Here is a 27,661-nt window from a genome sequence, read left to right as displayed (position 1 = left end):
GCTTGCAATAGCTGGAATTTAAGAGGGGCTGCAGCCCATCCTCACAAGTGCAACTAGTAGCATGTTGTAGAGATCTAAACCTTCAAACATCACAGAATGGTTGAGGCTGGAAGAGATGTCTGGAGGTCTTCTGGTCTAACCCCCTTAAGCAGGACCACTGGCAGGCTGTCCAGGAACATGTCCAGACAGCATATTTGAATATTTCCAAGGAGGAAAACTCCACCCCCTGTCTGGGCGGCCTGTTGCAGTGCTGTGTCACCTGTACAGTAAAGCAATGCTTCCTGATGTTCAGACAGATCTCTTGTGTCTCAGGTTTTGCCCATTGCCTCTTTCCTGGCACTGGGCACCACTGAAAAGAGCTTGGCTCTGACTCTTTTGCACCCTCCCTTCAAATATTCATACACTTTTAAGGGATTATACATGGGAAAAGTGTGGGGCTGCAGCACAGAGTGATTGTTCTCAGCTATACTGTGTTGCCCAGCTCAGTGAGGCCTGTTTTTAGCCCAAATAGTTTTCTTTGATGAACAGCAGGCATTGTGCCAGAAAAGAGTTCTGGCTGGATGGTCCTGGAGCCCCAGTGAGGAACCTTTGCTAAAGTGCTGTCCTGACCTTTTGAGAGGTTCTTAGACTGATGCATTCAGGCGTGGCTGTCTACATTTAGGATCCAGTACCAGTACCCACTAAATAAGATTTTTCATGGTTTTTGACTGAACTCAGTGGAACTGCTCATGTGTGTAAATGTTACTCAGCTGTATGTATAGTGTCAGGACCTCAGACATGATGGACAAGTTAATTATAAACAGGTCAAAATGTGATGAAGCTCAGGTTGCAGTTGTAAAGTTTGCTTTAGTTATTAAATATTCAGGCTACTGTCATAGTTGGGCTGATTGCTCTAAGGTTACCAAGCCAGTCTCTAATATTTATGACATGTCTTGTTCGCTTCTTCTTCTTGACATTGTCTTGAACTAGCAGAGACAAGGTGATGGATTTTTTTTCAAGCATCTATAACCCTTAATGTGTACTTAGCGGAAATGAGGAAGGCAAGAATTTGAGGCTAGAAGCTTTAAGACAGAAAAGTGTAGAAGCAAACAATTCTTTGTGTCTGAGATACTCATAATGGATACAGTGCCAATATTTGCTCAATATATATGTGATATCACATGCTGTATTAAAGACCTTTCACGTTTTTCTTTGTTCTGCTTCTTTTCTCTGTCTTACTGCCATCACACAAAATTCTTTTGACTACAGATAATAAAAGGTGTATGGGAAGTAGATTTCTAGATTGATCTATCATTTATATGTCAAGCATCCATTCTCTTTTGGCTTTTAAGAAAAGAAACAACCTTGTGCCTTTAGCTTTGTACTTACACAGAGATGACACTGACTGTCCCTCCCATCGGCACCAGGTTAAAAGAAGTTCTGATATTTATGAATGCACAAAGTCACATCTCATTTATCTCCAGACCTGAGGCCCCATTATCATATCAGCTCACTTGCTCAACTTTGAATCCTTATGTAGAGAAATTAAAGAAAAAGGTGTAACAGAACAAATATCCCTTAATCAATTGCCCTCTGACATCTCTCACTCAGAGGTTGGAGCTTGCAGAATGAATTAGTGTAATAAGCTCAATATGTACAGCAGATGGCATGGACATTATAATAAAAGTAGATGAAATAAAACCTCAAATCATTTATAATGATTTATAACTATTGATCCCACTAAAGCATTTCTCTTCCTTCAGGGAGGGGAGTAGAGAAAGAAGCATTAGCTAGAAGCTTTCTTTTATATGTGTATATATATGTTTTTTCCTCTGCATACTGAGTGGAAAAAAGCCTTGCACATAGAAACACTCTAAGCAGTCAGGTAAAAAGCCATTTATATAAAAGTTTAAGTAAATTTGTTATCTATTCCAAAGAGTTTAGATAGGATTTCAAAGTGATATTTTAAGCAAAACTGCTTTACGAAGTGATTTGGGGGGGTTAAACCACATATCTAAATCACTCAGCTTTATGGGGCATATCCATCTGTATCAGTCAGATCGCATTATGTTGTTCCACAAAACATCATAACATCTTATAGGACTTACTTCTGAAAACCATTTTTGCTTAAATGGTAGAATAGGCTGCTCACAATGAAAGTGAGATTAGCTGGCAACATCTGACAATATAGAGCTGAAGGTAAAATACAAAAACCAAAGACAAGAAACTTAATTCAACTGTCTCTTAAATGTAATACATGTATGTTCTGAAGAAAGGGGGGAAATCTAAAGAGCAGTGTGCTTGCATATGTACTAGCAGGCTAACAAAATATCCAAGCTTAGATTTAGGCAAACTCAATCCCAGAACACATCTCAGCAAATATATATATATATTTATATATATATATATATATATTTTTTTTCTAATGGAGACTGCACATATGTCATTGTGATTGCTACAATGAGGAGTTTTCTTTCCAAAGCTTGCTCCAAACCCCAGAAGACTAAAGACATAACATCTACAAAAAGTTTAAGCCTAACCAAGTTATCTGGCTATTACGTGCTTCCCGATGCAGGGAGCTATTTGCACAGCTTAACTCTGTCTTTAAGCTAGCGTTTGTTTAATACAACTGACCCCGAAACTACTTCAGCACACAATGAAAGTTAAGCACTAAATTAAGGCTGTCAAGCAGACTTAGGACCTTGTTAAATTATTTAACCTATCAGTATAGCTGAGAGTTTATTCAGGTAAAGAAAATTTACCCCTGTTAATTTACAGAGCTTAACAATGTGTCATACACAGCAAACAGGTGTGTTAACTGTTTTTAACTCACCCAAACACCACTGATTTACCTAGAGAACCATAAATCTTTCCCTTGCTGGAAGAAGGTAGATTTTCAGACCCCTTGGACAAGGCCCACTGGCATAAACATTAGCACTAATTACTTGGGATAAAGGTCAGAAGACTGTGCGACTGGTGGTGACCAAATATTGCCAAAATTAGCTTCACTGGTTTTATTAATAGCTACATTAGCTACATTATGTGCATTCAGCAATCATGGGAAGTTGCTAATTGTAGAGGAGCATCTCAGCATGGTAGGTGCTGCACTAGCCTCTTGAAGGGCCATCTGTTGAAGCACAGCCCTTGCCTGAAACAAGTTACGCTTCTGGGTGCAACTGGAGTTTGTTCAAAGTGTGTGTGTGGGGGGGGGAGCATGGTTTCTTAGGAAATTTTGGTGTTACTTCCATTGTCCTTGATTAGAAATGGTTCCATGTTAAAAAAAAAAAAAAAAAGTACCTTTTTATAACTGTTTAATCAAAGTTTGGTTTGAAGTCATTACAGAATCATTTTGCTCTTTAAGAATAAAAGTACAGTATTGAAAAATTATGACAATTTTTCACTCAAAACTCCAGTGAAAAACCTTTCCTCAAACCTTTCCATACCAAAACAAAACAAAAAAATAGGGACATGTGATGAGCTGTTGTTATAACATGGAAAATATGATAACATAAGAGGAAAATGAGGAACCGAAAGAGGCTTCAGCAGAGGAAGGCTGAGGAATTGCTGTGTTTACCTCCTGGCATGCTATTTTTACCCAGCTGCATGCCGGATAAGCTTCATGGCGAGGTTAAGTTGTGCTGGGGGAAGTAAAGGTCCCACAGACACGTGGGCAGGGAAAGCAGTAATCCTGCTGCCAGCATTGTCCCGGAGTAAGGGGTTGGCCAGGTTAGGAAGAGGTGGAGGGGAGGACCCTGAAGTTGAGCAGAATGGTTTGAGCTTCAGTCGGGAGCGTGGTGGTGGTGTGAAAGTCCCTGCCTTGTGCACACAAAGCAGTAGAAATCAACAGTGACCAGATATGCTTGCTGGGCAGCTGCCCCTGAGGTTCCAATTGCTTTTATCAATGTTCAATTCCACATAGTCACATACTCCATAGCTTTCAAGACCAAGCACTAAATCCTTTCAACTACCAGAGCAAACATTTGTTAATTAGTTAGCAGTTGTAAGTGGGATGGTGACCCCACAGGATGGCTATCATTTCATGCTCTGATACGAAGACCTCTCGCCCTTGACATCCCTCCATGATCCCACAGCCCTTCACCCACATTAACACTGTGCTTTTCTAGGGGACGCCACAAGGCAACTGTAAATCCACAATTTTGCACTTGACAGATGGGAGCCTACAGCAGTGTTGTGGTGGGGGGCTGCAGCTGGGAGGATGTGGGCAGCCTAGTCCACCACAATTCCCAGTCCGCAAGGAGGTACAGGCTGGGACAAGCTGTGCCCTCTGTTCCTTTGCCTGAGGGCATATTTGGTGCAAAGCTTTGGATTATTTTTTGTCCAACCAAAGCTTCCTTTCTATTAATATTTCAAATGTAATTATTACTGAGAAATTACTGTACATCACTTCAGAAGGTTCACTTGGAAACTGAAGGATGGGAGAAAACTTACTCAAACTGTATAAATCTGTGTGTTTCAGACCAGTAAGCATCACTTCAGAGTAAGGAGATTGTCCATGGATGTGAAGGGACTCTGCCTGTTTGAGAGACCTGCTACTATACTTTAGGCTACATCTCTTTTCTAACTATGGCCTTTCATGCTTGAGTCTGGGTTTTGCAAGGAGCTTTGTGCAAGACCTTTATGCTTTATATTTTCTTGATGTGCCCCAGGTAAGGAACAGTATATAGGCTATCTAATTTTTCATAGTATAATTGCTACCCTTTGTTGTGACTGGTTATGTAAGGTTTGCAGTATGAACAGGGTGCACTGATGAAAAGCCGTTGTTTTCTAATACAGTTCTTGAAATTTAGAAGTCACAATGCGAATATAGGGGAGGAGCAGAATCCTATTATTTCTCATTTTTAATTTAAAAAAGAGAAGATCAAAATAACAAATATAGACTTCTGTCCCCCAACCCAACAGAATTAAAAATGGCTGAAGATGAGCCTTTAGGAATGAACTGAGTGAAAATATTGAACAAAATAGAGATGTTTTCCATTTTTCATGAATATTTTGCATTTTCCTTTTTCTTTTTTAAATCAAACATTTTGACTACTTTTCCTTCCACATATTTGGCCTTCTCTTTAAAGCTTTCATTATAACAGCTTTGGAAAATTAATGCATTAAAGAGAGACAAAGAAAACAAAAAGAAAAAAAACTAACTAACATAACTGCATTTTGTCACACTCTAGTGGGGCTGAAGGATGGTGTTTTTATGACAATCCTTGAAGTATGTCTCCTGGGATATCACTCCCAAGGGAAGCAGTGGCTTCAAGGCTGATAATCGCTGTGTGGTGTGATAAAAGCAAAATAGGATTGTTTGAGTGCTGGAGGTGCTCCAAACACATCCTTGTGCCCTGTCTGATCGCTCAGCACACATGCTTTTGCACAAGACAAGTTTTTACAATAATGCAAAAGGTTGTCACTCTAAGATAATTCCCACTTTTCAAGAAGAGGGGGGAAAAGCCACTATAGCTTGAGTAAATAGGAGAATTGTTTCTCTGCTTTAGGCTTCTTAAAGGTTAGGAGAGGCAAAAATCACCAGCAGTCAGGAACAGCTGAAAATAAGTCACTGAAAAAGTAAAAAAGAAATAATGTAAAGCAAGGGAACCATGGCAGAGTCTTGGATGTTGTTTAGTTTCCAGTTTCTACGACATTATTTTTCAGACCTCTCCTCTCCCACTGTGTCTGTGAGGCGGGAAGTGACCTGCCTACTTATTTTCTGGCTTCACACTTAGCAACAGGATGACATGCTGAACAACTGACTGTGTACACCATATTGTAGACCCATGTGCTATACAACAGACAATTGAAATACCTCTGAAAAAGTACATACTAAGTTTCAGATTTGTATTTGCTTTGGGAAGATAATGGCATTTTTCTCTCAAGCAAGCTTTTCTTTCCTTTCTCCACAGCATGATTATCAGGCATCATGCTGAAGTGGCACATATATTATTCTAATTAACTCCCTTAAATTTAAGGAGGAATGCCTCAGTAACTGCATGGGGCTCAATAGAAATTCCCCATGAACTCTGTACATTTTACTCCTCTTGGTATTTGCAAGCTGTGAGCAGCTCACATACATGCCAACTCCATTTGCAGAGCCAGCTCTAGACTTACTTCTTGGAACAAAGCTACGTGGCCTTTGTCTCCCATGACTTTTCCCATTTATGAATGTTACCGAGGAACCTTGAGCTTAGTCTGAAGAGAGCATGGCTTCTGATGGTGCATAGAAGAGAATGTGTCTGAGATGTTGGAGCCGTGAGTTATCACCACTTACATGATGCTATGCCCCTCTGCAGGAATTGTTTTTTTTTCTGTCCAGCATGTGTTCATCATCCACATTTCAAGAGTTGCCTGTGTTTGCCTTTGAAGTACCTTCATGACCACAGTAAATGCACAAGATCCCTGCAGTGAGGGAAATGTGGACGCAGGCAGCGGGAGTTGTGGGAAGCTGATGTGGACACAGGATGAGGTGCATTCATCATCTATGTGAGCTGACAGATGAAATAAGTAAGAAACAAAGCAGGATGTAACCCTTAATTTGTTGTAATATTGTGTCTGCCTTAGCTCTGAACACAACAGCATCTTCCTTTTCCTCTTTAACAAAATCCCACAGAGATTGCCTTGGAGAGCACAGTGGGCTAGGAAGAAGTAAAGCTTAGGCTGGAAACCAATTGCTTTGCAGTTTATGAGCTTTCCAGTTCCTTCCAAGATCAACATGGCAAAACAATACGGCTACATACCTGCAGACAGTATAATGACAGCAAATTGCTCTCACTTAAGAAATCCTGTGCTGCTGTACCCCAGAAGATGCTTTCAAAACTCCGTGGGAGAGGTGAATAGATCGCTTTGACACAGGAAGAGCACTTCTATGTGCATAAGGTGAAATGACAGCATTTTAACTATGAAAGCAGTCAGAAGCTAAATGTATAAGTTTCATGAGACAACAGGCTTTCAAATCAAGCAACAAGCTTTAAACTGGAGGACACAACCAGACATACTGGAGAGAGAAGCTGAACCTAACACAGGATCTGCCTTCCTGGTCCATACTATTTTATGTTTCACATCCATATAGCCTGAAGCTTCAGCATTTCTCGGGAGAGAAATGTATGAAGAAAGAATGAATATTTGAGATTACAGCAAGCTGATGTGGGAATGAGGTCTTGACTGTGCTGCAAACAGATCATGCTCTGCTTTCAGTATTAAAGACAAAATCAGGAGGGGAGTGTTCAGTATCAATGAGCACTCACGCATAGCTCTTTGCTGCCATGTGTGATGAGAAGAACTGACTATACCCTTTCAGTCAAAATACATTCTTCAAGATAAAAGCTCTCTTTTTTCTTAAATGAATTATTTCTGCTCAGAAACGTGTCTGAAATTTTCAATTTTCCAAACAGAAAAAAAAAAGATACAATTTTTTGTGAAAACTTAAAAGCTGATTGAAGTTTTCAAAATTACGAAACTTGTGTTTGATTGTATTTTTCACTAAAACAAGGAAAAAAATAGGATAAATCTTTTTTAGAGCACTAACTGTTATTGATATTTTTCTTCAAAAATTATTATTTGTGTCCTGCCCAACTTTTGTAGAGAATGTGTATTCAGCTATGCGCAAATGTTCATAGCTCCATGTACATCCACAGTACCCTCCTTCAGCTGTATCAGAAAGGTTTCTCAAAAGAACTGATTTCTGTTCCCAGCTCTTTCCCGACATTGTGTGTCACCTTGTAGAGAGCACTGGACTTGTTTGTGCCTCTATGCCTCTCCTTAGACTGGTCATTCATTCAGCTTCTGATCTTCTCAGGTTAAATCCTTGGAGATGCTTGTGCCCAGGGGCAACTGATCTTCCCTACTACATCTCAGTGATGCAGTAATCTAAATAACAGTAGGCACAACTCAAAAGACTGTGCTGTGCTGTATGCCACTACTGCACATTTAATCTCTGCCATCTGTGAGTGTGTGTGCTCTATACGTATGTGTTCTGCTTCAGCTTCTTAACCTCCAAATTCTGAAGTACAGCAGATTTGACGACTACATTGAATATTTGTTAAAGGCCAGCAGAAAGGATCCCAGAGGAGAGTCAACTTCACATGAAACACAAAGCATCCATTGTGTTAACTTAACTCGTTTTAGCTGCACTTTGACAAGGTATCATTTGGCTTTTTTTCCCCCATTAGAGGGTGCCATGTGCAGTGCATCCCACCAACCAGGAATCAAGGAGCACTACCTCGGGACTCCTCGCTGACAGCGAAGGTTGCAAACTGTCCTCATTAGCATGCAGCCTACTAAAAGAAGTGTAAGTAAGGCTTTGCATTACGAAAGGAAAGAGCCTCTGCCCCAGAATACCAATTGCTGTGAACAGCAATACTGCAGTGGAAGGCATTAGGTGGGAGAATGCTTTTGAGAGCAGAGTGTAAAGAGGGTTTGGCTGTTTCAGGTCAAGCACTTGATTTTAAGGGACTCCTAATCAATTTGTAGCCTAAACCCGGAGTGAGCATCTCTCTACTTTTCACAGCAAGGGCCTTGGGAATTGCATTTTCTCTTCAGGACTAGGACTTCAAAAATGAGGGGTGATCTTGTGCTGCCAAGGTCACAGCTCCTAAGCTGAGCTTGTCTTGCAAAATCACTACAGGATTTTGGTTTGACTCTAAAGGGAGTTTGATGTGATGAGGGCAGAACCTAGCCAAACTACTGCCTGCCAAGCAAGCAGCAGGTTCAGGTCTCAGCCTGATTTCCAGAAGCTCACAGCTTCAAGGACTTGGGCTCAGCTTTCTCGCTGATCTCCAGAGGGGTGCAACTGCATCAGCTGTCCAAGTCACTCTCAGTCAGTCCACAGCTTTTTCATGAACAGAAGTCCAGTGAAAGAGCAGTCACCATCTCCAACCCAGGCACTATAGTCAGTAAATACAACCGCATACAAATTTCTTTCCCCCTGCAATATGTCCTTGCATCTGTCAGAACTGATGCCTCTGCTCAGGTGATGCTGGAGCTCCCTAGTGCCACAGGCTCCCAAGGGAATTGAAACAAAGGGGAGATCTGCGAAGGGAAACATATGCTACACGTCTTCCCACCCTGCTAAGCTCTCAGAGTCTACTAGAGCCTCCAGGAGTGTCTGTTGCTTGTTTCAAGTCTTGATAGACATTTTGGACAGCACAGTTTAGGTTTGAGTCTCAAAATATATGTGTGAATGAGGTAATATATTTGGGGGAGTTGTGATAATAAATTACTTTCTGTATTGTACTTAGTGTTAAGGTTACTCAGGCAACCTAGATATCAATATGCATATAACCAACTGGGTATTGAATCAATTACAGTTTTTCACAAAGCATTTGCATTCTGTACCTTGTTATGAGAGTGATCTGCTGTCACCATCAATCAGTATTTGCTTCACATATATAACTCTATTACTAGAAATAATGTCTTGCAATTATTGCATAAAAGCGTAGGTATTTGTACTGCTTTCCCATTGTGATGGTGGATTTTAACTGGCATGTTTGGTTCTTATCCATATACTCCTGTAGAGGAGGATTTTCAGGGTTGCTTTTGGATGTATTTTGTAGAGAAAGCTTTTGTATAAAATTTCAGTATTGAAAAAGGAGAGTCTGCAGGTCTTGCTCAGAATTTGTTCTCCATCATCTTTTTTGTTAGCAGTAATGCTGAAATTGAAAGGTACAGTTCTTAAAGAGGCTCTGCCCTACTCATTTACAGGGAAAAAGTTACACATATTGTATATGGTTCTTCATAGACCTCCAGTAATTGCTTTTTAAAGCTTTTCTACATATCAGTTTCCCTCAGAGGCCACAAAAAAAGGTCACAGCCATTGATGTTTGAAGATATCTAGCTGTCTTTTTCATCTAAGTGCTCAGGTCTGGGATCCAAGTGATGTAGACTGTTTATTTATTTATTTATTTTTAATTTATTAAATTTCAGCTAGGTTTATCTTCCTCTGTTGTTGCTTTTGAGCTAAATCTTTCTGGAAAGGAGAAGTAACAGCTCTGATAATGTGTAATAATGTCTTCCATTTTTTCACACTTCCAGGACATTTTGGCCAATCAGTTGGTATTTAGTTATGGACTTAGACATAAGAGTTAGAAAAGCATCTATAATATTAGATGCAAGATACAACAGTAGATGTAGCAGATTGGAAAGCAATACCTTTGTCCATGATCAGAGATGTGCTCTGTGCTTCGTTCAGCCCTGTGAAAGATGACAGAATGAAACACCCTCTATCCAGACTGGTAAGGGCTGCTTGCCTGAGCTAGAGGTCTTGCATTTCTCCATTTGTGCTCCAAGGGAAACATCAGTCATGGTAATGGCAACTTAGAATGTCACACAAATGTTCATCTTAAGTACTTTGCTTGCATTTTTTCCCCCACACAATTCAATGAGAGGAGACAGATGATAAAAATTATCACTGAACCCTACTTGCGCACATTTGCAAATCTCTCTGGGAATCTATTTTGATCAAAATATGGTAAGGTAGAGAAACCCAGTCCCAGTTCATTTCAGAGACATGCTTAATTTTATGCATATCAACAGTCCCACTGAGTTTAGTGAAACTACAGAATTCTTTAAATAAAGCACACAGATGAAGCCTGTTACAAAACTGAGACCCAGAAACCTGTGAAATCTGACCTGTGACATTTTGACCTCTGTTTACCAAATTCTCCTTCCCCTTTAAACAAAATAAGCTAAGTAATTCTGGAATTGAGATATATTTCCAGAGAGGAGTGATAACTTTTCACGGCCACAGATTGTTAAATGCATAGATAGCTTCTCCACCCTCTAAATTTCAGTGCAACAATGAGAAATTAAGCTATAACTTAGTATAAACTGACTTTATTTGTTCAGTCTTTGCAACACAATGACTTTTAATGAGCACAATCTGAAGACAACAATTAGTGCAGATATCAGATAAGTGATTTTGGAGGTCATAGGTTTTGGCAGCCTGAGTAACAATAGCTTTGAGGAGACTGATTTTCAGAGGGCTTATAGCTTAGCACTTTCCAAAACTGGGGATCCAGCAGTAGGGATTTTAAAAGAGTATCTGTCTGGACATTGTGAAGAATCACTCCAAAATGGCAAAATCCTCTTGTGGCTAGGGCAGTAAAATGAAACAGATGAGAGACAACTGTGAACAGGAAATTCTGCAGCTATATTTATCTTCAAAGACTTCATAGGTATTGTCTTAATATTCTCCTGGTGCTAGTACCACTTTTTAAGTTGATTAAATTACTCAAATAATAGAATCATTGTTTGTAAGTATACCTGGAAGGATCAAAAAGAATCTTCTTGCTTTCATGCACCTCATTTTTTTTTTTTTTTTCAAAGTCTTAATATTAAATAGGAATTGGGACTTCAGATTTTGGTCACAATTGTTATGTGCACTGTCATAAGGAAAGCAGTGAAAAACGGTGGAGGGCAAGGAAAATGTGCAGATATTAGGAGAAAGTTTTTCACTCAGATGGTGGTGAGCACTGGAATGGGTTGCCTAGGGAGGTTTTGGATGCCCCATCCCTGGAGGCATTCAAGAACAGGCTGGATGAGGCTCTGGGCAGCCTGCTCTACTGGTTGGCAACCCTGCCCAGAGCAGGGGGGTTGAACCTAGATGATCTTTGAGGTTCTTTTTAACCAAGGCCATTCTTTGATTCTCTGAAAAGCAATAAGGATCTGGTAAAGCTGATTAGCAGGTAGAATAGGGAAATCTTCTTGACTGTTTGGAGAGATTAGCCATCATTCATTTTATTATTTCATTAGCCATATTCATTTTATCATATTTCTGGTGTAAGAACCTGGAACATCAACTGTAAGAGCCATGAAGTTTATTTTTTGTGTTGAACGCGTAAGACTGGTATTACAGGAGTACTCCACCAGTCAGCTATCAGTAACGGGCACTCAGGAACACCACTAGATCTGATGTTTGTGAGACCTGTATGATGGATTGTGGCTGATCATTACCAATGGTGTTTTCTGTATACCTTTTCCTTCAGTCTCTTGATAGCAGTATCAGAGGGAATTATTGCCCATTTAGTCTTGTACACTACCACTAACAGTCGTTCATGCTTTTGGGAAAGAGAAAAAAAAAACATAAAGTCTCTGGCTTACTCTTCAGCACTATGCATTTAGGACTTGGAGAGTACCTGCAGAAAGCTCAGTCTGCTTATGTCTTTAAAATGCTCAGAATGCGTAGGCCTATGCACAACAATCAATATTAATAGTTGGTCAGTTTTCCTAGAGCTGGTCAAATTAATAATCTCCATTAGTTGCCCAGACAGGAAGTTGTTACCCGATTTCAAGTAATTTATGTCTCACACTCCTCCAGTATATGTCATTGAAAATAATTTATGCAAATTATCAGTCCGTGCATTGTTGATTTTGATTAGTCATCACTTGCTAATATTTTTGAGATAGAACAGGCATCTAAATCACATCCTGCTGTTTCTGCCTCCTTATTGGATAATTAAAAATACAAACTGAGGTCTAATAATTTATGGTACAATTCCTACTTGAGGAGGAAACCCAAAATATCTCATCTTGGAATTATTAATTATGAAATAAAATCATCATCTGTTCTCTACTTCTATTGTTACCTTGGCCTTCCCAAAAGATTAAAGAACAGTCTGTAAATCTCCCAGCATAAAGTAGGGAGACTAAGTGATGTGGAAATCCAAAATGTAACTGTGGTTTTCTAGGTTTCCATAATTCCTTCCATAAAGCCAAAAAGCACAGCTCCTGTGTTAAATAAACTTATATTGCACAGTACCTGATAAGTTCAACTGATGAATGATGTTGATCTCCAAATAACTGTGGACTTACCACTTCATGCTTGCTTGCATAAACATTGACTCTCTGCAAAGAAAACTTCTAGTTTTTAATAAGCATTTCGCATGATATTTGATTTATTTTTATAACACGTTCTTCAGAGTTACTGCTGCATATTTCAAATTGCATTCTGATGGGTTTTGTGTGTGCATGTGTGTGCAGAAGAATCATATTTTCTCAGGTAAAACAGGCAAAAAAGCTCCATTTTTAATTCTTCAGATAAGGTGAATAAGTGTGCTGTTTAATTATATTAAAAGTGAAAGCTATTGGACTCCCTACAATTTTTTATTTTTTGTTTTTCTCTAATTTTCCAGAGCTTCCTTCTCTGAACACCTGGGTGTGGCTTCTCTCTGTTCTCATAAAATCAGTCTCATGACCAATTGCAGGAACACCCAGGGAACAGAACAAGGTATTGCAAAGAATGTTCTTTGTATCAGAACATCATTCATTTCAATTTTAAATTTTAAAAAATAAGTAAATGAAAAATAAGTACAGCCATATAATCAGTTTCTTTTGCCTATTTTAGTAAGCTTCACTAAAGACCTCACATCTTTGACTATTGCCCTTTATCCTGTCATCTCTATTCCTTGGGATTGTTTTGCTTAAATGGAAAAAAAGCATGTTTAACTCCATAATACAAAACACAGCTGAAATCATTGACACTTCAATCAGCCTTTATTGTGTTGGAATCACAGTAGGATGTCCCTTACTTAGACTGTAGTGACACTAAAGCAGAATTGATTCCAGCGTAAGAAGGAATGGCAATTGTATTCAAATATATAAATCTCAGTGCAAACAAAGGGAAACATAGAAACAAACTTGCTGTTGGCAGAGTTTGTTTTAATTTTCAAATGTAATAAAATATAGGAGGTGAAAAGAAATAAAGAAGGAAACAAGATTAACTAATCAAGTCACCTGCTGGCTGAAGTCTTCAAAGTCCTGCTGTTCAGAGGCAGTGAGTATTGAGATCAGTTACCTGAAAAGTGTGACTGCTACAGCAGAGCTTCTGTTGAGAAAAGCTTTCTCAAAACATTTAGAAAACATATTTAATCCTAAATGTTTCTGATCCAAATGTTACACAATTGAGAGCAGATCTATGATGTGAAAGCAGTATGCTGGCTTCCATCCATGAACGAACTTAATGTTCAAACAAATCACAGTGTTGTCTAAAATGCATGTTACAAAAGTAAGTACCAGATGACGTTAAAGCACTCCGCAAATGTTTATGATCAAATAATTTCAGAGGAAGCCTGCAAGCATTTGCACAAAAAAAAAAAAAAAAAAAAAAAAAAAAAAAAAAAAGGCTAAAATAGCAACAAAGTACAAAAATAAACAATGTGAGTAGAAAGGAAAATGTGTATGTACTCACAGCCCAAAAATGGTAAAATTCAAATAGTAGAAACAGGTGGAGATGGCTCAACAAGTAGCCCAGTGGATTACTCTTGGATTACTTTTAAATCTGTGTTCAAATCCATGTTTTAACTGCAACTGAGTTAAGCCCAATGACCTGAAATTTTTGTGCAATGGGAAGTAATCCACGTGCTAAAGACCTCAGGAATCAGAAGAGGTTCATCTTATTCCTAGGTGATTTATGGCAAGCAAAATCTGCATCTACGTCCAGGCCCAGATCCTCCATCTGTCCTCTGACGTATAATCCTATAGCAGACACACGAACCTGACCATTTAGTTTTACTTATAGCACATCTCTGAGATGTACAACTGGAAAAACAAATTAACAAAACCAAAAAGCAACACATCCATATAGACTACACAGTAGTACAGAATCTATTGGGATGATAAAGTTCTGATTTAAAGAGGCAACACAAGGTGCAATATTTATATGCAATTCATTGGTACCAAAATGGCCACAGTGTCAGTGAAGCTCAGTGCCAATACGTACCCACACATATCCATATGCATACAGACTCCAGACTTTCAGTGTGAGGTTGCTGTTGATTAAAAGCTCCTCCTTGCCTGTGAAAAGAAAATATATCCCACCTGTTAAGTTGAGCTGCTGCCTGTGGGTAGGCAGAGACTGTGTGGGAAGACCAGGACATATGAGGAGATACATTTCAGCCCAAGCCCACGACCATTCCTGTCTGAAACATATTGGAGCTCCTCATTGCTCACAGGCAGGTGCATTTTCATGCTTGCAGCTCATTCCAAGTGGTGATGTATCTTTTCCACTTGAGTATATTTTCATTTCTCCAGGCCCATTTCATCAGGATGACCCTCACCCTTTCCCAGGGAGATGCTATAATTTTCTGGATGTTATCTTAACCCACTCAAGCGGCAAAGTCTCTACAAGTGCTGTAGCATGTCAGCTGTGAATGACACTGGGCAGCTGGTATAGTTATGTTGGCTTGGTGGCTACTGCTGGCTGTGCTCCCCACACCACCTCTGGCTTCCCCAAGCCAGGGGCAGCCCAGTTGTTTATCCATTCTCTGCTCCCTAAAGAGCCACACACAGGTCTCCCAGCAGTGCACAGGTGCTCAGGGCAGGACTCTGGTATACTGGGTGCTGTGCAATGCAGTTTCTAATACAAAGAAAGTATAGACACAGAGTGACAGAGTGGGCATAGTAATGCTGTTAGATTTCCTTAGTCCTTCTAGTCAGAAAGTTGTACTTCACAAGTTACCCTTTCTCTATTTAGCTGACTTAGCCTTGGTTAGGGCAGAAAGGGAAGACAAAGCAAAAGAAAATACCATAACTAAGATTTAGAGTGGCATCCCAGAGCAAGATCCACCTAGACCTGTCTAATCTGCCACTGCAGCTTTATGTACCTGCAGAGAGAAGAGTGAGAGCTTGACAAGTAAACATGGCATTCCCTGAGTGTTGTCTCACTCACCAAATGTATTCATCTCAGCAGATTTTCTGACCCTGGCATGGTTTGCCTGGTTACTCTCAGTGGGTGTACTATCCAGTGACTTGTCTCATTCGTGTCCTTGGCACAATGTCAAATTTTGCATCCCCTGATGTGTATGCATCCTCAGCAGTGTGGTTCATGTAGTGTTTTGACTCTCAGCTATGGCTTCTTGCTTTGATTTGCCTTCTGTGATCTTTTTGTGCCCTAACATAGGTTAGAGGATGTAACAGGTAAGGCATAATTAAAGAAACAGAAAACTTATATGTTCTGACAAGAAATGCCAGAAATACCAAACTCTTCTTCTCTAGCAGCTATAAGAGGCCAAAAGGTACAAGATCAGGTAACCTCAGTTTAATTTGTCTCAATATTTGATAGAGTTTGTTCAGAGCAACGTACATGTTGCATGGTCACTGCACCGAGCCTGTCTGAATTTAAGAAGAGATTGGACTGTGCACTTAGTCACATGGTCTGAACTTTTGGGTAGACCTGTGCGGTGTCAAGAGTTGGACTTGATGATTCTTAAGGGTCCCTTCCAACTCAGGATATTCTATGATTCTATGATTCTATGTTTTTTATGTGACTGGCTCATAGAAACAAATAATATTCTGCTCTAAGGTGCTCTTCTCTCAACATTGAACTCATGCTCATGCCAGCTTTCCTACCCTCAGCTGAAATGAGAGCTTCACACTTTTGTGACTTACTATTTGAAACTTGAGCAATATTTATTTCTAACTGCTCAGCTGACATTCAGTGTTTCCTGACATCTTAAACAGTTTTTGTGTGAATAGCCTTTTCTGTTGTTTATAAAAACAATGTAAAATACATGATTCTTCTTCATCTTCATGGAATTATGTTTACTTATTAATCTTAATTTAATTGATTCAATTGCTATATAGTTATTATTTCCTGTAAAGTTGCTTTCAAGGAGTACTTTCCTTCTTTGTTTTCTCGAATTCTTTGGATTCCCAGGTCATGCTAGGGGTCAATATTTTGGCTCCTTCTCATCAGCAAGCTTTAGCTTCAGCATTCTGTCTTAGCTCCAAAAGTCCTGGCCTCCCTTATCAGCTCTCACTTCAAACCACTGTGTAGGTGCCTAATAAAACCAGAGGATCCAAGGGTTATAAAATGATCTGGTTCTCAATGCAACTATTTGCAGCTGCAATTCCCATCCTTCCAATTTTCATAGAGGCAGACTTGCTTCTGTCTTCCCTGAACACTTCACACCTGGCTCCATCCTTCTCAGATCAGTACGTCCCCTAGATCTCCCTGGTGGGCTTGTAATGTTATTAGCTCATGTGCAAGCAAAATAAGCAAGCTGTTTGTCAAAACTTTGAGTTAGACTCATGGTTGTATGTCAATTTTATTTGTTTGTTGGCTGTCCCATTCTTTGAGAGGAAAAGGGAGTCAGAATTTCCCTAGCTAGGAATTTGAGGTTAAAAAAGACCTTATTTTCAAAGGGAAATAGCCATTCCTATACAAGATCGTGCTTTTCCCATTGCCCTACAAGCACTCTTGTACAGCAGCCTCCTTCTGATCATCCCCCTCGTTCTATATCTGCATATTTTAAGTCTCTCAGCATGCATCATGTGTGAGTTACCAATTGAGCAGCAGAAGTTCACAGAAAGGACAGTGCTATATTAACAAAACTTGGCTCTTTATTCCCTGTTGTAAGAAACACAGCTAGCTAAAGCCTCCTGTCCCAAACCCTTTTCAAAATTGCATGCAGGCCATGCAGAGCAAACTAGGCCATTCCTTGGGTGAAATTTTAGCCCTTGCTGAAGAAGACTTAATGGGGGAGGGAGCTAGATGATTCTCATAAATCAGTAAGAACCAAAGGATCAAAAAATGAACTCACATTTAAGTAATCTGTTGGGGGGAAGAATGAATCAACATTGACAATGCATTCATCTTAATGAGGACAAATATTTATACCAAACAAAATTAACATATCAGAAAATTAAAGAGGAGCATATAATTAACAAAAGGCAAGGGAATTGGCATAATGCTGATAAATTCTTCATTAATAAAATAACTGCTTTAAAATGTCAAAATGAGTATATTTTATTCATAAATTGTGTAGAATTTAGCACACTAATTAAAGACATAGGCTCCGTAGCTATTTACATGGCAATTAAATCCACAATGCCAGTGACCCAGCCAAATTAATGTTGGCCCCAACTTAAAAGTAGACTGTACAAATAAATAATTCACACTCTCGCTAGAGTCTTTGCTTAAGCAAACTGTTCAGTGTAAAAAATCCTGAGAATTATGAATGACTTTGATGTGCATTAAAGAAAATAATAAAATAAAATATAAAATAAAATAAAATATAAAACAAAACAAAACAAAATAAAATAATAAAATGCAAAATAAAACACTCCAATGTTTTATTAGAGACTTGCATTCCAAGCTAAGTTATATCAACAGTGATGGGAAGAAAGTGGGCACAGCATGTTGTAACAATTCAGCTGTCTTTTAAAAAAGCAACCAAATCTCTTTAGATAGTTGTAAGCAGCAGAATGCCTGCTCTTACAGACTCATACAAGCTTGTCCCAGCTTCCTCACAGTAGTGTCTTTGGTTTTGACTCATTGTTTACCCCCATAAGATTTAGCTATGTTGGGGCTTACCCCAACTCCTCTTCCTAGGAGGAAAGGGGAAAATGGCAAGCAATATGCAAAGAGCAAAGTTCAAGAGCGAGTGGAACAGGCACAGTTACAAATTACTCTTTTGTGGTGGGTGTGTAAGTAATGATGTGGGCAGCTTTTTTCTTTCTAGGAGGTCAGAATTTGTCAGCAAGAAAGAGCAACATGTGAAATAGCCATATCAATGTAGCTTGATCACAGCTTCCTTGAAAGCAAAATCTCACAAGATAATCATGCTAGTAATGTTCCTGAAGTATCAGCCACTTGCTCTTAGAATTGGGTACAAGGTAGGGCACTTTTTCACCCTTGGCTGGATTGAGAAAAATGAGAATGGTGTTAGCTGATGTCATGGCATGGCTCATATATCCACAGGTAGAGCTGCTGTTTGCCAAAGCTTTGTATCTACCTATACTTAATAAAATAAATTAAAAAAAAAAAAAAAAAAAAAAAAAAAAAAAAACAGGCAGAACCACCAGCTGATGAAACAGGCAACAGCATAAATCTTGGGACAGACTGACTAACCAAGGGAGGTCAATAAACATGAATGCTCTGCTGAGCCAGGTCAGGATAAATCCAAGGTGAAACAGTCAAGGAGGGGTCCAGAGAAGTTCTCATGTTACACTCTTCCTAGCTTACCAAAACCTATCTTCCTCCTTCCTGGTGCTTGATGCAAGCCATATCCTATAGTCTTTCAGTCCCTCAGGAAACCTGCTGAAAAAGAAGGGAGAAAAGGAGAAACATATGCCTGTACTAAAAATTCAGTTTTGATATAAATTGAGTCCCACTTATACAGAAATTATTATTTTTTTTAACTGTTAAGGGTAAACATACAGTCAATATAAAGCTTATAAACCATTCTGTGAACATCTCAGACCTCAAAATAGATTTCATATGGGAGTTTAAGCGTCATTCAGGTTATCTTCACAGAGGTGAATTTCACCGCTGTATCTAGTCACAACCTGATTTATATGTTAGATAGACTGGACTAGATTGTATGAAAATATCAGTGAAACTTATAATCTTTACAAGTCAAAACAGCTGCAAAGGACCATGACACAGGTCCGGTTTGCTTCAAACATGAGTTTTCTTCAGCATGTCCCAAATGAGGGATAGAATATTATTATTTACATCACATACATGTAGAACAAAGCACCGACTTGTTGTGGCTCAGGGTTATGGGAATGAAGCATTCTAAGTTTTTTGCAATTATTTATAGGACTTAATAATGCAGAATGCTTCTGACTTAATTATTCATCTAAAACAGCACCTATAATCCTAGGTCCTTCAATTCGAGAAAGTTATTGATGGTTGGAAGGCATTCAGAGAAAAGTAACAGATGTGTTCAAGCATTGGAGGGACTGATTTATGTAAGGAAGTTACCAGAAATAAATATGAACATTGTGTTGTAGCTTTGACCAACCCAGAATGAAATGGGAGGCTGATGTGACAACAATGTATGGGTTTTTTGAAAGGTACAAATTTCATCTATGTAAAATAATTTATATATGGGTCATCCATGGGCTAGTACAGTGGAATGTAAAACTGTGGGTGGAAGAATAAGGGAAAAAACAAAATCTAAACCATCAGTTAGCAGAGTTGCATCCCATGAGAAGTGACTGAATTATTTTAAACAAGCTTTGGCATCACATTGGGAGCTATACCATAGGGGAGAAGTCCTACATAATCAGGGACAGAAAATTAATATTTCTTCTCTATAATTTCAGTCATTCAGTACCACGACTTCATCATTTCCGTTGTTGTTGCAATCTTTCTTGCCTTTTGCTTTTTGAGATCTTTTATGTTAAATATCCAGCTTTTCGGAGTCATCATCAAAGAGCAACAAAGAACTTTTTTTTTTTTTTTTTAAATCATAAAAGACTCAGCTAATAGTTATCGTGATTTTATATACCCTTCAGTAAAAAGGCTCCACAGCTTCTACACGTAAATGGCGTCTGTGTGCCAGTTATCTGTCATGCCCCTTAACCATGTAGAGTTACATCAAGTTCTTGGGGGGAGTACATAAAGCCAGATCCCTCTGTCCCTTCCATGCTTTCTTCTGCAAGTGATGAACTTAGCCCAGCTTTTAGGCCCACACCTATGAAGTACTGACAGTGCTTGGTTTGGGTGCACAGCATCCTTCAGGACTGACACTTCTGGTAATACTTCAGTAGAGGAAGGCATGTCAGTAAATCATAATGGGTGAAGTCTGCTTCTGAATTTATTCCATAGTTATTTTATCCTGATACAGTTCTGTTGATCTTGTCTCAGTCTTTCTTGGTTTTCAACATTTTATCTGCATGATTGAAGGCTCTCATTTTTTTTTTTTTTTTTTTTTGGACAGAAGTTCCAGAATAAGGAAGTTATCCTGATATTGGCCTCTTCCCTGCTTGCAAGTCACTGCTACATACAATTTTGTTTGGAATATATTTTTCCAGTAATGGATTCAAGCAAACATAATCTCAGCCAAGGTCATAATTTTGAACCGAACAAAGTAACAATTCTGTTTATGTGCTATTCTGACAAAAGCTCTCACAAAGAAAGCAGTTTCTGGTAAGCACAAGCAAAGCCAGTTGTGACCTGATCTTGCAAGCTCACACAAATCCGATGGCTTTGTCTGGAGTTCTTGGTACATGAGGGAATCTTTCACTTCACAGTCCCAGACAAAATGAGGAGCCAGTTCCTGAATGGACATTTTGAGCACTCTGCCATGATTAAGCCATCAGTAAGAGTTTCAAACCCATTTCTTCAGAGAGTAAATTAATAGAATTGCCCTCACATCTCCTCAAGAAATCTGTTCATTGTCCTGGAGGGAAGACCAGTGGTATTTATGTCCTCCACTGCAGGTATTGCCTAATCTGTCCTTAAAGACTTCTCGCAAAATCCTTCCCAGGAAATCTATTCTGTCACTTCAGTACACTCAGTTTTAGCAACCTTTTTAGTTACATATAACATGAATCTTTCTGGTCATAATGTAAGCCTGGCACTCTTTATCTTCCTTACTGTAGATGTTGGAGATCCAGCTATTCCTCTGCTTTCTGTGTCAATCAGAACTCACTTGACCTGCTACCATTATTTTTTTTATTACTACTAATTTTTTATTTTTTTTATTTTATTTTTACAGTTCTTCATGAAATCCTCTTGATTCTTGTCTCCACATTTCTTGAGATGTTCTGCCCAAAACTTGACAGATGTTTAAATGTTCAGCTGAAATTTTATTCAGTTCCAAATTGAGGACAAGTCTTATTTCACATAGTCCCACTTATATCTTCAAATATCACTTTTGCCTTTTCTACAACAGCATGACATTGCTGGCTTTTGTAGATTGTAATTCATTAAGATCCTCAGATCTGTTCTGTAGAAATTCTTCCTAGACAGTTATTTTCTAGCCTGAATTTATTTAAGTTGATTCCTGTCTATGTACCTTTCACTTGTCCTTGTTGAATTACAGTCTCTTTTTGTTTCCCCAATTCTAGCACCCATCCACACCGTTACAACTTTATCCTGTCCTCTGACATGCTTGCAGGTGCACTTAGCTTGGTTATCATCTCCAAATTGTAATAAGCATACTCGTCAAGGTCATTAATGAAAATGTTGTGTATCACCAGGTCATGGACAAACACTTGTGCAACTCCAGAATCACCATGAAACTTGTCTACAAATGACTCATGTTTAATCTCCAAATACAGCTTTCCAAACAGCTTTATAAATCCCCTTGCATTGCTTCAACTATTCTGTACTTCCCTAGCTTGCTTATGTGGTCTTCCTGTGATATAATATTAAAAACTTTGTTAAAATTAAGATATATTGTGTGTATACTTTTCCCTAACCACAAACCCCGCTATCATCTTCTGGAAATTAATGAATTGTTTGACTTGGTTTTTCTCTAACTAATCCTCACTGGCTCTTGGCTCATCTTCTTGTTTTCTTTAATGTATTTACAGTTAGGTTGTTGGCTTCTTTCTTCCAGTAATTTGCCTTCCTCTCCCTTTTCTAGTGATAGACATTTTGTTTGCCCTTCTCCTGTCATTTACATATGTTGTTTTCTGTGTTTTCTGTGAATAATTCCTTCCTACAATCTTGCCTGTACTTTTTGTACTTTTTATGTGCTTTTTGTCAGACGTTGTAATTTGTTGCATCTAGACAAGCAGAGACATTGTATGACTTGAAACATGTCGTTGAATCAATCTTGTATGACTTTAAGTAACCTTAATGGAGAAGGCATCACAAAGCTGAATTTCCAGGACCATGTGATTTTTTTTATATTATTATTATTATTATTTTTAATATACATTGGCTGAAACAGAAACATTTAATAAAAACATAATTTTAAGCCACAAATGTCCAGGTTATGCTCGAGCATTGCTAAGGCTCTTCAAGTACTCTGGTAGAGCTTGGTTCTTATAGTGTCTGAAACAAGGAAGGTAATGACTGTTCCCAGGAAAATGCAGAAGCACAAAAGAAAACTTCCTCCAATGTTTTTCTTCAAATATTTCATTAATTTCTAGAGGAAAGAAAAAAAAAAAATCCCGTAAACTGTAATGAAGCATTGCTCTTTGGTCAATGTAGGTTGTGATTTCACCCCCAATGTTACTTTTATAGTTTCCAAACTTGTTCTTGGCCACTCTCCAAATATTTATAGCTCTCATATAATGCCTCTTTATAAGTGTTCTTGAGCAAATAGCCAGTCTTGTAAACTCTTGCACATGTGCTGAACTCTGCTACGTGAGGTAGTTAAGCATGCAAGTGTTAGCAACAGCAGAGTCCCAACATAAGAAGCCTACAACTTAAATCACTCTGACAGACCAAAGCACCTGCTGGAAGTTTCACAGACGTACATGGATATCTGTGCAGATTTAGAATCTTTACAAGGCAAAAGGAAAATGAGATAATGCCAGGCAGTGTAGAAGTCCAGCATAAAGCTGGGAGACTGCACAGAGTGACTTGGCAAATTAGATTCTAGGGTTCCTTGTTAGATGGCTGTTTCTTTTGTTTTGTTTGTTTGTTTTTGTTTTGTTTTGTTTTGTTTTTTAGTGGTCTAAAGTAAGTTTGTCCTCTTTTGGCCATATGAAACACTCAGAAAACAGCAACCTCCATTTCTGTAAAACCCCTGGGGAATATGAAAGTGACTTTCAGGATAGTCAGAGCTGTAAAAATAAGAAAAAACAATTATTAGATTAAATGCATTTTTCTTTCTTGTACAATTGTAACATTACAAAATTGAAATGTTTTCAGCCAACTTGGTAGCTAAAAAATTGTGAAAATTTTCTTTCTGTGAAGGTTTTGAGAAAAGGCAGCTGGCCGCTTCAGCTCCATCAGCTGAGAAGAGTGGAGCTGGGTGTCTGGGCTCTGCCTCTCTCAGAGGACTCAGTGGTGAAGCCACTGCTGCTTTCAGCACTGAAGCATCAGGTCCATGCAGCTAATTGTGTCTCCTCTGTTTGGTGGGATCTGATGTTTCCCGGTGTACATGCCATGTGGTTCACCACCCTGGGAACCTCCTTCTCTACTGCACCTTCCCAGTCATGTTCCCACCCTATCCCCTTGTGTCCTTGCCTGCTGCAGTCCTCCCTCCCTATCTCTTGGCTTTCCTCCTCCTGGCCTTCTCCAGCTCCTTTTTGTAGGCTGCCTTGTCTGTGGGCACAGGTGTGAAACGCTCCCCAGCTACAGGACAGGAAGCAGAACAGGTATCCCCAGCTAGGCTGAGCAGGGGAGCCTCTGAGCCAGCCGGAGACCTTCTCTCACTACCTGTCAGCCTGTCAACCTGTCAGCCGCGCTGCCACTCAGCTGCTAGCACACCATCTCCAGACCAGATGTTGTGCAGGCCTGGTTTAATTTGGTCTGAGCTGTGGTGCAAGCTTTATTTTTGTGTCTATTTTTCAAGTGCTTTCCCTTCTTGCTCTGTAATTTTAATGTTTCAATTTCTATTTTAACCCTTAATCTACTGGCAGCTATGCTGAGTGTACCCTGAAGCCTGATGTCAGTACTCTTACCATACCGTTTTCCTGTCTATCAGAAAACGTATGTGCTGCTCTTTCCTTTCTGTTAGTCTAATGCCAGTGTATAATGAATTTACAGCCTTTACTTTGAAAAAGATGTGTCAGAGCAGAAGCAATTACTGCAAATTTTCAAAAGCATCTTACTTGCATAGAATACTAAGTCTCCCTTGGATACCCAGGGACTTGAAGGAATTTAGGTGAGAAAAGGGAGTGAGCTACTTAAGTCAAAAACCTTCAAGGTATGTGAATAACTTATGACCAAACTGACAATGTCAAAGTGTTACAGGTATTTAAAACCTGCGTCTTGCTTGTCTTCAAAAGTTCCAGCAGATTTTTTTGATCCCACTAGGCACTCACTTTTAGGTACCATCCCTCATTTTTAAACACTTCAGTTGGAAATGAGCCCAGGATACTTTTGAAAATGTTTTCCTTACACATTTTTTGCCCAGTGTTTGAAGCAGGACAGTTTTTTTTCCCCAGTTTGTGGCCTCCACAGATGTTTAAAATTTCTTTTAGCGGTAGAAGACTGACAAGTCTGATAACAGCAGGTTCTAACCTAATTATTAAATGTTAACCTCTCGAGGTTAAATAATCTCTTCTGGTGTCATTAAAAATGCCCCAGGAGTCCTGATATACCCTCCTCACATTTGCAACACATGTTTGAGGAGAAAAATAGTGCAGTTCTTCCCATTCCAGCCACCATGTGCAGACCAACCAGCCAGACAAGAAGCCTTTGTACCATTAGCTCATTTCTTCTTTGTGTCCTGAGAGTACCCTGCTGTCAGACAAACTCTCTGAACCATCTGCTGTTCACAGGGGACCGAAGGTACAAGAGTACAAGAGGGCGTATTGTGAAACAGTAAAGCAACCTCCATCTAGTACAGAAAATCAGGGCCATTTTCAGTCCTGCTGCCAGCGATCCCATACCAAGTCTTGTGCTGTGTCTCTGAATGGTTGATCCCCTTCTGAGACTTTTGAAGTGCTGCTCCTTGTGATGCTAAGAGGCATTACAAATGCTTGGTCTTTATGTCTCTTGAGCCATTTACTATGTTCAGATCTGTGTCTCTCTCAGACATGACCATTCTAGCCTATTAATCTCCCCTTCTCCCCTCCCTCCCCATCCCAGTGATATGTGTGCGGACTGACATTTAATGGTACGTTCACCCAGAAGAACAGATGAGATGTCTGGAGCAGTTACAGGGAGAGATATTTTGATCTCTAATAGCAGTTGGGATATTGGGAACGGATGACGCATCCATCAGCTCAGTCAAATTGCTGGATTTTCCTGATGCAGTACAGACTTCTATTACAGCCTCATTGATAGTGTTCAGTAATGTCTCAATGAAGTGCACCATGTACAATAATTGATGTGTGACCTTTCTGTAGTGAAAAAAATGAAATCTGTGAACAAATCCAACTGTGCTGGGCCACACACCAGGGTTTGTGGCATAGCTCCACTGTCTCTAATTTCTCTTGGGCATGCAAAGAGGGGTCTCTGTGGTAGCTAGGCAGGAAAGTCTTGTGGCTGTGCTGTCCTCTTCATGAGTTTGAAAAATTAACTCTCTCTCATATGGAAACACTTCTTAACAGATTCAGATCTTGCTGCAGCATTTTGGTTTGCTCCAGGCTGCTTCCCCACCGTGCAGTGGCATCACTGCCCTCCTCCTACCATCACAGAAGCAGGACAAAGTTGGCAGAAGAAGGCTTCATTCCTCCATATCCTCATGCAGGGCTGAGTGTACGATACTATCAGCCAGGCCTTTGTGAGCATGCTGTGGTTGACCAGTTTATTCTCATTCACCTTGCTTCTCTACTAAACACGTAAAGCATGCATCTCCAGCTTCTGAATTGGCAGGGCATATATTAGCCTTGACACGCTGCAAAGATTGGCTTGAATTCCTTCACTGGGATTTTCTCCTTGCTGCTATTTTTATCAGGGGTGGCTCTTGCCTGGTTTTCACTCAAAAAGAGCGTTGTAAATTTCAGACATCATAGCTGAGATGAGGACTGTAACAGAAACATGCTTGTCGACCAAATGTTCATGAGATTGGAAGTCAGTGCAAAAAGAACTGCAGAAGTGTTGTTTGGCTGTCTGACAGAGAAACTGATCATTTTTTACTGTTGCAGCAAAATTACCATATAAGGTTACTTTGAAGTTGTGTATTACATCTGACCTTCTATTTATAATATTATAAATAATAAGGAGATAGGAAGAGGAAAGCTAGAGGGTGGGGATACAGTATCCAGGCTGTCTCTAATAATGTGTTTTATTATGTTTCTTATTGCTTTTGAAAGAGGAATCAAGTGAGTTTCTTTTTAGAGAAAGACAAGAAAATACTTTCTTCTGAAGTACCTAGGGCCAGGATCAAATTCTTTTCACAGGCACACCATTTCCCTTGTCTTCAACAGGAGTTCTCTTGCATCTGAAGACAGCCCCTAGGCTCTACAAGTTTGATAACTTCCCAGTCAATGAGTGAATGTTCCTCTCTCAATTTTTATCATTCACTGACAAATTCTCTAGACACATCCTTTGTTAATCTGGAAGCCTTAAGAGAAAGCACCCCTCTCCCTGCTCAGGTATGTAAAAGTGAGATACATCTATGATATTTTTTTTTTTAATATATGGAAGATTTTGATAAAGACATAAGAGATTTGCTGCCTACGGCTTTATTTGTATAGTTTTCTTAGCTTACCTGAGAAGTACAAAACTCAAGAGTATACAGCTGTGATTTTGCTCCTGGGTCTGTCTGTACACGGAGAATCAGTATACAGTTGTTCTCAGCTCTGTAACTCCATGATTTGTAAGTGTCCCCCCACCCCCCTTTACCTTCTAGCTGTCTGTTACCTATTCATCTCTGAATAATCACTAGTAACATCCGGAGCCTTTAATTTTCAGTGAGGTAGCAGTGAGGTAGTGCCAATATAGTGTTTATCTCAGTCAGTAGCTTTAAGGCTTCTTTGACATCATGGATTTCTCTTCCAGGACCAGTTGTGCGAAATTAAAGAAAGGATCCAATTAGAGGCTGGGGGCCTTCTTTATCACCCTGATACCTTCAACCAGACCACAGACCCCCAAAATCATCTGACATTAACATGGCACCAGAGGCTTGCCTCTAGCTGCAGGTAACACTGGACCTGTTTTGACAGTGCTGCAGTTTGTCTTGGTTTGTACCCTACAGCTATGCCTTGGTGGATTTACACGTGGACTGTTCCTCTGTCCCACCAGACATTAAAGTAGAAACTGCTCTTTAAACACTCTGAACAATAACTCCTTCCCTACAGGCTACAAAGTCCACGTTCTCCTTGAATTGAAGGGAGAAAAAAAAAAATAGTCCTCACAACTCAGAGTTCAAGAGTGTGA

The 27,661-nt window shown here is 39.4% G+C and overlaps 1 long non-coding RNA gene across 10 annotated transcripts in view; it reads left to right on the top strand.

The window, feature by feature from the left end:
- The window catches only part of LOC137862521 (uncharacterized), a 248,696-nt gene that overhangs the window by 216,030 nt on the left and 5,005 nt on the right, over positions 1 to 27,661 (top strand). For 9 of the 10 annotated variants that reach the window (XR_011100367.1, XR_011100368.1, XR_011100359.1 and 6 more), the window contains 3 exons: positions 13,113 to 13,207; positions 26,710 to 26,877; positions 27,284 to 27,423. This is a non-coding gene — a long non-coding RNA (uncharacterized lncRNA). The remainder of the gene's footprint in view (positions 1 to 13,112; positions 13,208 to 26,709; positions 26,878 to 27,283; positions 27,424 to 27,661) is intronic. The other variant, XR_011100362.1, reaches the window with a different exon arrangement.

Source organism: Anas acuta, chromosome 1 (assembly GCF_963932015.1).
Source record: "Anas acuta chromosome 1, bAnaAcu1.1, whole genome shotgun sequence".
In the NCBI taxonomy this organism is placed as follows: domain Eukaryota; kingdom Metazoa; phylum Chordata; class Aves; order Anseriformes; family Anatidae; genus Anas; species Anas acuta.
This window is presented reverse-complemented; position numbering and strand designations above follow the sequence as displayed.